The 9,791-nt window shown below is 36.4% G+C and overlaps 1 long non-coding RNA gene across 1 annotated transcript; it reads right to left on the minus strand.

The window, feature by feature from the left end:
- Positions 1-1,072: 1,072 nt before the first annotated feature.
- LOC118766825 lies at positions 1,073-7,597 on the minus strand. The gene is made up of 2 exons (XR_005002736.1): positions 7,485-7,597; positions 1,073-1,156 (listed from the first exon to the last, which is right to left on the minus strand). It is a non-coding gene; the product is annotated as an uncharacterized LOC118766825 (long non-coding RNA).
- Between the last annotated feature and the right edge of the window lie 2,194 nt (positions 7,598-9,791).

Here is a 9,791-nt window from a genome sequence, read left to right on the forward strand (position 1 = left end):
TTATTGTTATTATTATTACTAACGATTATAATTATGTTGTTTTGATTATTAAGCAACAAAAAAAACAAAGAAGACAAACAGTAAGAGTAGTAAGTGACTCTTACACAAAAAAAATAATAAAATAAAAAGCAGGCCAGAATATTAACCAATGATATGGCCTCAGATGTAAGCAAGACTATGAAAGTCCCGCAGTGAATATCAATAACAACAATGAAAAATAATTAAACAAACACAAGTAAAAAATATAATACAAATTATTACATTCTTAGTTATCTACTTCAAATGGATTTTCCAGTGTATATCTATGGGTGGGCCAAAATGGAAAATGGATATCAAAGAATGACGTAATGAAGATATGTGTATATATGTATGTATGTGAAGTTTGAGAAGCCTCGATAAAGCAGAAATTTTCTTCCTTCCAATTTCTATTCTTCTGTATGTTAAGCACACATTTATGCTCCTAGTAAGGTAAATCTATATTGAGCCTTTTGAGGTAATTTTTTTCTCTTTGAAAGACAGTTTCGTTTGATTGGCTGTGAAATGTATCTGTTTTGCTGCACATTTGTCTGTTTGAGGATAGTATCACATCTAACATCACACATGTGGTAGCATTACATTGCTGGTTATAAAAAAATTCTCTGCCGTTTACACTGCCTGATGAGACACACAGTCCATGAAACAGAACACTCTGTAGTGGAAGACTTGCTACAAGGTACAATCATAAGCGGATAATTGACATGCATCTGCCAATCAGAGGATGGCTTTTTCTTTATTTTTCACTCTAAAGGCTTAACTTTATAGCCCAAAATAATTCATAGATTAAAGAAACATTTGTTGAGTATTCTCAGTGAAAAATAGTTCACCACAACCAATCATAGCATATCCATTGATATTCTATCCCAGATCTGTAAATATCAGATGAGATAAAGGATAAAAACCAAAAATAGTCTTTTTAGCAATAATCAAAAGAACCCTCTCATTCATAAGGATGCAGAGAATGCAATGTTGTGATGTTCATCCCTTTCTTCAGAATAAGATGAATCTCCTCTTTTTTGTAATTATTTTATTTTTGTTGTCTTTTTGGTTCCTTGAAAGTCTGGAATTTCTTTTTCTTTCTGGAACTTTCCAAAATGATTCAAAGCATTCTGATTGTTCTCTGAAAAATAAAGACATGAAAATATATGAAAACACATGACTGACAACGAAGTACTATTGATGTCTTCAGAACATTTTCTAAAACAATAGCACATACAAAACCAAGGTACAGGGAACACAAACCCTTCTCACTGAACTGCATTCTTCCCCAAAAAAACAGGACATTTATCAACCATCTTAAGACATAATCCCCACAGTACTTATAACTTGCTGCCCCTTGAGGTCTCTGGATGAGACTTGGACTCCACTTATACAAACATAAAGTAAAATTGTCATTATTATTATTATTATTATTCAGTAGTTTTATTTTTATAGCGTGCTTTCACTTCACTACCGAGCGCAGCTCTGTGTGCCTTAGGTATGTGCTGTGATGGTTATTGTATGGAAAGTGTTCTGCGTAGGATGTGTGCAGTGCCTAGTAGTGCAATTTTCTGTATGTTATATGTGTTTGTAAGTCCTGGTGTTTTTGTTATGTATTTGTCTGAATATTTTTTTATCATGCCTAATGCACCCACTATGATAGGAATTGTTTCTGTTTTTAGATTCCACATTCTGGTTACCTCTATTTCCAGGTCTTTGTATTTTGAAAGTCCTGGAAATAGAAGTAACTCGAATTATTATTATTATTATTATTATTATTACTATTAAGGCAGTCAGTGAGTTGGCAGAATCGTTAGCATACTGAATGAAATGCTTAGCAGTATTTCACACATTGCTACGTTCTGAGTTCAAATTCCACCAAGGTCAACTTTGCCTTTCATACTTTCAGGGTCAATAAAATAAGTACCAGTCGTGTGCCAGGGTCCGATGTAATCAACTTACCCACTCTCCAGAAATTGCTGGCTTTGTGCCAAAATTTGAATCCAATATTTATTACTCATCCACAACGCATGTTCCAATATCACACTGTCCAAGGGAAGTAACCTCATCTTGACTTTGTTAATCACATTTACAGCAGTGAAACAATAAAACGGGGAGAAAAGAGGTCAAGTACAATGGAGGGGTCAACAGAAACGGGGGAAGGGGGGGTATCCTTTCGTTCTTTCACTTGTTTCAGTCATTTGACTGCGGCCATGCTGGAGCACCGCCTTTAGTCGACCGAATCGACCCCAGGACTTATTCTTTGTAAACCTAGTACTTACTCTATCGGTCTCTTTTGCCAAACTACTAAGCTTATGGGGACGTAATCACACCAACATCGGTTGTCAAGCAATAGTGGGGGACAAACACAGATACACAAATACATACATATATATATATTTTAAATATAGGATAAAATCTTTATAAGAGTTTATCAAGTAGTTAGTGTGAAAAACCTCATAAGGGAAAAATTTATTAATTATTCCCTATAAATATATTTATTTATGTTAAGGGCATTACTATACATAAATGCCTCATGCTAGAAGGGACTCATAAAGTCAAAACTACCATAATATATATATATATATATATATATATATATATATACATATATATATACATCTCTCTCTATATAAACGGCAGTTTGTCTGTCTGCGTGTCTGTGTGTCTGTCAGGTTGTACCCTCACCCTGACCACGGCTTTCAACCGATTCTGATGAAACTTGACACACACACATAGCCCAATGTCATAATTCAAAACTAACGCAGCGAAAATTTTGGAAAGTTCCCCCAGTTCTGAAAAAAATCGATAAATTCGACATGGGGTCGAGAATCAGAAACCCAAACCACAGACCGTCTAGGGGACGCAACTCCACCTTTTTTAACTCTCAAAAAAATTTACCATCATTTTTTTTCCATTTTTTTGCTATTTTTTGGCTATAACTCTCTAAAAATGCTTTATAGTTATTTCCCTTACAAACCTGAGCAACGCCGGGCGATACTGCTAGTATATATATATATATACATATATACGACGGGCTTCTTTCAGTTTTCGTCTACCAAATCCACCCACAAAGCTTTGGTCGGCCCGAAGCTATAGTAGAAGACACTTGCTCAAAGTACCACACAGTGGGACTGAACCTGGAACCATGTGGTTGGGAAGCAAACTTCTTACCACACAGCCACACCTGCACAGGTGTTAGTTGTCAAAATTTATGTGCAATAAAGTGTGCAAGTACTCAGTTCACTCTGCTGGGTGGTTGGCATCTGGAAGGGCATCCAGCTGTAAAAACATTGCCAAAACAGCCACAGAAGTCTGGTGCAGGTTCCTATCTGGGTGGCTCCTGTCAAACCGTCCAACCCATGCCAGCATGGAAGGCAGATGTTAAATGATGATGATGATGAGGAGGAGGAGGAGGAGGAGGAGGAATACACAAAACACTTAAATTTTTTACACAGAAGAAAATTTAACAATAGAAATACAACAGGATTTGGTTTAAAGATTGAATGGCTGAGTGGTGGGGAGGGGTCTGTCACCAAAGTGAAAATAGTAACCAAAGGGACCCCTAAGTAAGAAATGAGAAACACTAGTTTCATCAGATAAATTGACCCCAGAGTTATTTTTAAAGCTTGGTACTTATTCTGTCAGACTCTTTTACCAGACCACCAAGTTATGGGATGTAAACAAACCACCACCAAGTTATGGGATGTAAACAAACCACCACCAGTTGTAAAGTGGTAGCAGAAAGGAAAAAAAAAAACCGAAAGACATACACACACTTATGCCAGGCTTCAACACAGTTTCCAATCTACCAAATTCATTCACAAGGCATTGGTTGCCCCAGTTCTATAGAAGACAATTTGGACAATGTGCTGCACAGTGGGACTGAACCCAAAACCGCATGGTTGCAAAACAAGCTTCCTTGACCACACAGCCAGGCCTCACAGGATATTCTTTTAGGTATTCCACTCTTGACCATCCCATCTTTTACTTTTAGGTCTTATTTAAGATAATGCTTGAGTTTCAATATTTCAACTGATTTAAAGCAATGTTTCTACAGCTGGATGCCCTTCCTAATGCCAACCACTCCGAGAGTGTAGTGGGTGCTTTTTACGTGCCACCAGCACAGGAGGCAGTCAGGGGGTACTGGCATATATATATATATATTTGCAGGTGTGGTTGTGTGCTAAGAAGCTTGCTTCCCAACCACATGGTTCCGTGTTCAGTCCCACTTCGTAGCACTTTGGGCAAGCATCCTTAATAAACAGCCTCGGGGGCGACCAAAGCCCTGTGAGTGGATCCGGCAGATGGAAACTGAAAGAAGCCCGTCACACACATATATGAATATATGACAGGCTCCTTTCAGTTTCCATCTACGAAACCCATTCACAAGGCTTTGATCAGCCTGGGGCTACGGTAGAAGATACTTGCCCATGGTGCTGTGCAGTGGGACTGAACCTGAAACGATGTGGTCAGGAAGCAAACATCTTAACCACACATTCCTAACTGATACTATTTATCATCAACATCAAAGTGGTAACTAAGATGAAGAAAATATTCAAGCATACATTAAGTCATCTACAACACAGACTGAAACTTATAACAATCATGAAAACATCAATAAACAAGCTTTACTATACAATGTATATTCTTAGTATTATAGGCGCAGGAGTGGCTGTGTGGTAAGTAGCTTGCTAACCAGCCACATGGTTCCGGGTTCAGTCCCACTGCGTGGCATCTTGGGCAAGTGTCTTCTGCTAGAGCCCCGGGCCGACCAAAGCCTTGTGAGTGGATTTGGTAGACGGAAACTGAAAGAAGCCCGTCGTATATATGTATATATATGCTTGTGTGTCTGTGTTTGTCCCCCTAGCATTGCTTGACAACCGATGCTGGTGTGTTTACATCCCCGTCATTTAGCGGTTCAGCAAAAGAGACCGATAGAATAAGTACTGGGCTTATAAAGAATAAGTCCCGGGGTCGATTTGCTCGACTAAAGGCGGTGCTCCAGCATGGCCACAGTCAAATGACTGAAACAAGTAAAAGAGTAAAAAGAGTAAACGTGTAGCTTGTAACGTAACCATTCCACTTTTTGTAACAATCATGAACAAGTTATGGGGCATAACTGCAGTTTAATGCCCCACAATGTTACTGTCTCATAATTTTCTGAATAACAGCATAATTTTTGAAGAAATATTACAGAGATGTGTTCCCAAATGTGCAGATTCAAATTACGCTACATGAAATGCTTTGCAGCATTTCGTCAATCTTCACATTCTGAGTTCAAATTCCATCAAGGTTGACTTTGCCTTTTAAACTAAATACCAGTTGCGAACTGGGATCGATGTAATTGACTTGTCCCTTCACCTAATTTGAATACTTATTATCATGAGTTTCAGATCATTCTCCCCAACTCCCGGGTAAACAAAGGCATTGTAAGTTGGTACCAATTTATAGTTATACCAGTTACTGAGAAGTTAATACAAAGTACGGACTTGTTTTTTGATTGCATCAACATAAATGTAATCTATATTTTCGTAAACAAATTTCTGTAAAATTTCATTTAAAAATATATATTAAAAAGATTAAAAAATAAGCTATGAAGAAACAAATTTAAATGGGGCCCTAAACTATAGGTATGCCGATACAAATTCGAAGGGAGGCCTAAACTGTAGTTCTACCAAAATAGTTTATTTTTTTCATGTCAGAAATTTTTCAGTGTCACATTTTGAAGATTTTGTTTTTCTTTTATTAATGCCAGGTCATTGACAAGCTTTTCAAATATTACGCAGACATAACAGTGTGGAAAGAAGTTTGCTTCCCAACCATACCGTTCCAGGTTCAGTCCCACTGTGTGGTACCGTGAGCAAGTGTTTTCGGCACTACTTAAATACAGAGGTCCCAATGCATCTATGCAATGATATGTTTTTACAGTGCACACTGGTTAGGGTTCAGGATTAGGATTTAGGGTTATTTTTAGCGTTAGGGTTACACAGATGCGTCGGGACCGCTGTATTTAAGTAGTATTATGTTTTTTACAATAGCCGCAGCGACCAAATCCCAGGAAGTGAATTTGGTGAACGGAAAATCAAAGATCGTCGTGTATATGTGTGTGTGTGTCTTTATGTTTGTCCTCCACCACCACCGCTTGACAACCAGTGTCGGTTTGTTTACGTCCCTGTCACGTAGCGGTTCCGCATATGGGATCGACAGAATAAGTACCAGGCGTTATATAAAAAAAAATGATAATAAATAATTAAATACTGGGGTCGATTCGTTCGGCTAAACCCTTCAAGGCAGTGCTCCAGCATGGCCAGAGACCACCGACTGGAACAAATAAACGATAAGAAGTATTTTGAAATTAGGAAGCAACACTTGAAAAGCTGACGATGCAGTTCGGTTCCGTTGCCAAATAATAAAATTCACCGTTTTTGAAACCATTTTTCTTAAACGTTATGCGTCGGGTTTTATTCTTCCGAAGAAAGGAACCATTTAACCATTTTGATGTCCCTGAAACCACCTCTGCTTTCCTGACCCCAACATTTTGTTTTTAAATTATCAAAACTCAAGACAATCCAGCAATTATCTCATGCTAATTTATGTTCCTGACACCGGATTAATAATGGTAAACGTTGCCTTAATGAATTTTACTAAATTCTTCATTATTTCCAAAAGTAATTGAAAAAGGAATGGTACTACTTGAGAATAGTGGTCCCGGTGCGCGCACACGCGCATCCGCGCTAGCTAGTCGTAAATAGTCGATCCTATAATGACTACCTAGCAAAGTAAATAAAGGTACTACTAGCGAACAGTGGTCCCGGCGCTCCTCCTCGCGCGGCCGCGCTAGCTAGTCATGACTAGTCGATCCTTACTTTGTGTTTTATTTACTTTGTTTAACAAAAATTATTTATTTTGTGTTTTATTTACGGTACTACTAGCGAACAGTGGTCCCGGTGCGCGCACACGCGCATCCGCACTAGCTAGTCGTAAGTAGTCGATCCTACAACGACTACCTAGAAAAGTAAATAAAACACAAAATAAATAATTTCTGTTAAACAAAGTAAATAAAACACAAAAAACACAAAGTAAGGATCGACTAGTCATGACTAGCTGGTGCGGATGCGCGACTGCGCTCACCGGGACCACTGTTCGCTAGTAGTACCAAATAAATAGCGTATGTAGTTCAATAGAAATAGAGTAAAACAAGGGTTAAAGGACGTGGAACAATTAAATATAAGAATGAAAGGAGAGATGTTCCGAAAGGGCATCGAGGGAGCCTTTTGTCTTTGACAGAGCACAATGTCAATGACGGTAAAGCCGTGGACCCTTCAAACCCAACATCTATCGAACGACTGAGTCGGTTGCATGCATAAAATGTCAAGTCATCACTGATACATGAATAGATATAAAAGAAAATATATTTATTTATACAGAAATATAAATAAATATATATTTTTTAAAAGGAATCCTACCTAAAAGCCAGCGGCATCGGGTTCCCAGTGACTGAAGCAAAAGAGTTCCGAAGTAAGGGAGTTTACTCTCATACAACTTCCGTCAAATTTTTGCTGTTTTTATTCTTCATTAAAGTCTTAGTGGTTAGCCATATTGAGAAAGTCTTTTGATTCTTCTGAAAAAATTCTGAGACCGCGATGTGTTTCCAATACCATAAGGAAACCTTTTTCTGGTCACCTAATATTTCTAATGCGGATCTTTTCGGTTTGAACGGCAGTTTTTTCTAGCGGTGTCATATGAAATTGTCACCTATAATTGTAACCCTAGTATCGATCTATTGCATTTTAATCTGTTTTAGGGTTAGGGGGAAGGGTATCTTTTTTTCTTCTCAAATGTAAATAAACCCAATCTGTTTCTTAAACGAGAGACATATTCATACGGCACAGAATGTTTTTCACCTCAATAGACGTCATTGATTGGTTGAAATTGCAGAAGTTGAAGAAAAAAAAAACAACAAATATCTTACAAACCATAGAATTTTCTCAATAAAGCCAAGAGAAAAAGGTGTTTTATAAACACATTCTACCAGTATACGAAGTTTAAAAGTGTTTAGTTACGTGGAAATTATTTTTAAAAACTGCCGTTCAAACCGAAAAGATCCTCTAATGCTTTTGAGAAAGCTGTGAACGTAATATCTATATATACCTACGCAACTGTGCCTCCACCTCGACTTTGTTTCCTCATAACTATCAGAAAATGGATATTTTTCAGTGAAATTTTCTACAAATACCTTTTGGATGGTGTAGATCTTTTCGGTGTGGGATCTTTTCGGTTTGAACGGCAGTTTTTTAAAATAATTTCCACGTAACTAAACACTTTTAAACTTCGTATACTGGTAGAATGTGTTTATAAAACATCTTTTTCTCTTGGCTTTATTGAGAAAATTCTATAGTTTGTAAGATATTTGTTGTTTTTTTTTCTTCAATTTCAACCAATCAATGACGTCTATTGAGGTGAAAACATTATATGCCGTATGAATATGTCCCTCGTTTAAGAAACAGATTAGGTTTATTTACATTTCTGAAGAAAAAAAAGATACCCTTCTCCCCACCCTTAACCCTAACCCTAAAACAGATTGAAATGCAATAGATCGATACTAGGGTCATAGTTATGGGTGACAATTTCATATGACACTGCTAGAAAAAACTGCCGTTCAAACCGAAAAGATCCAAAATTAGTTGGCGAAAACATACACACTGACACATCACAAATATATTCAAAATGAAACTTAAGATTTTGAAATAAAATTCTGATGTGCATCAGTATATTTATGTGCGCATCCATCATTTTTGGGGTTTTTTTAGCATTAAATTATAATCGCAATCTACACCATCTGAAAGGTACTTATTGACAATTTAACTGAAAAATACTGATTTTTCAGAGAGTTATGAGGAAACAAAGTCGATATGGGGGTTCACTTGTATAGATATGCCTATAAAATAATCAGATTTTGGCGTAACTTCCGTATAAGTACCGGATACATTTCAAGAAAGTGTTTTTTTTATATATGTGGGGTGGGGTTAGTGTTAGGGGTGGGAGAAAAGGGGTTTCTGTTATCTTCAGAAATGTAAACAAAGCCACTTACGGTACTTATAACGAAGGATCGCCCGGATTTTTTACTATGCACACAGAATAGGGTTAGTGCTAGGGTCAGTTTTAGGGTTAGGGTTAGGTGGTGTGCTTTACCTTCGCCCATTTTATGATGTGATATTTCCCGTTCAGACACAAAATTTGACAATAATAGTATATAGATACAAGGGGCAGCCAATATCGTCTGCGAATTGTAAGAAGACCGTTTCACATTCTTTTTCTTAAAAGACAGTTCATAACTAATAACAATAATAATATACAATAATTTCATTATTATTATCATTATCATTATCATTATTATTATTATTATTATTATTATTATTATTATCATTATTATTATTATTATTATCATTATCATTATCATAACTAATAATAATAATAATATACAATAATTTCATTATTATTATCATTATCATTATTATTATCATTATCATTATCATTATTATTATTATTATCATTATTATTATCATTATCATTATCATTATTATTATTATTATTATTATCATTATTATTATTATTATTATTATTATTATTAGCTAATAACTGTCTTTTAAGAAAAAGATTGTGAAACGGTCTTCTTATATTTCGCAGACGATATTGGCGGACCCCTTATTAATAATATCTGACTGATAAAAGTAAGTTACCGTCAGACATGATCGTTTATATTCGCGAATGCC

The sequence above is a fragment of the Octopus sinensis genome, linkage group LG18 (genome assembly GCF_006345805.1).
Source record: "Octopus sinensis linkage group LG18, ASM634580v1, whole genome shotgun sequence".
NCBI lineage: Eukaryota > Metazoa > Mollusca > Cephalopoda > Octopoda > Octopodidae > Octopus > Octopus sinensis.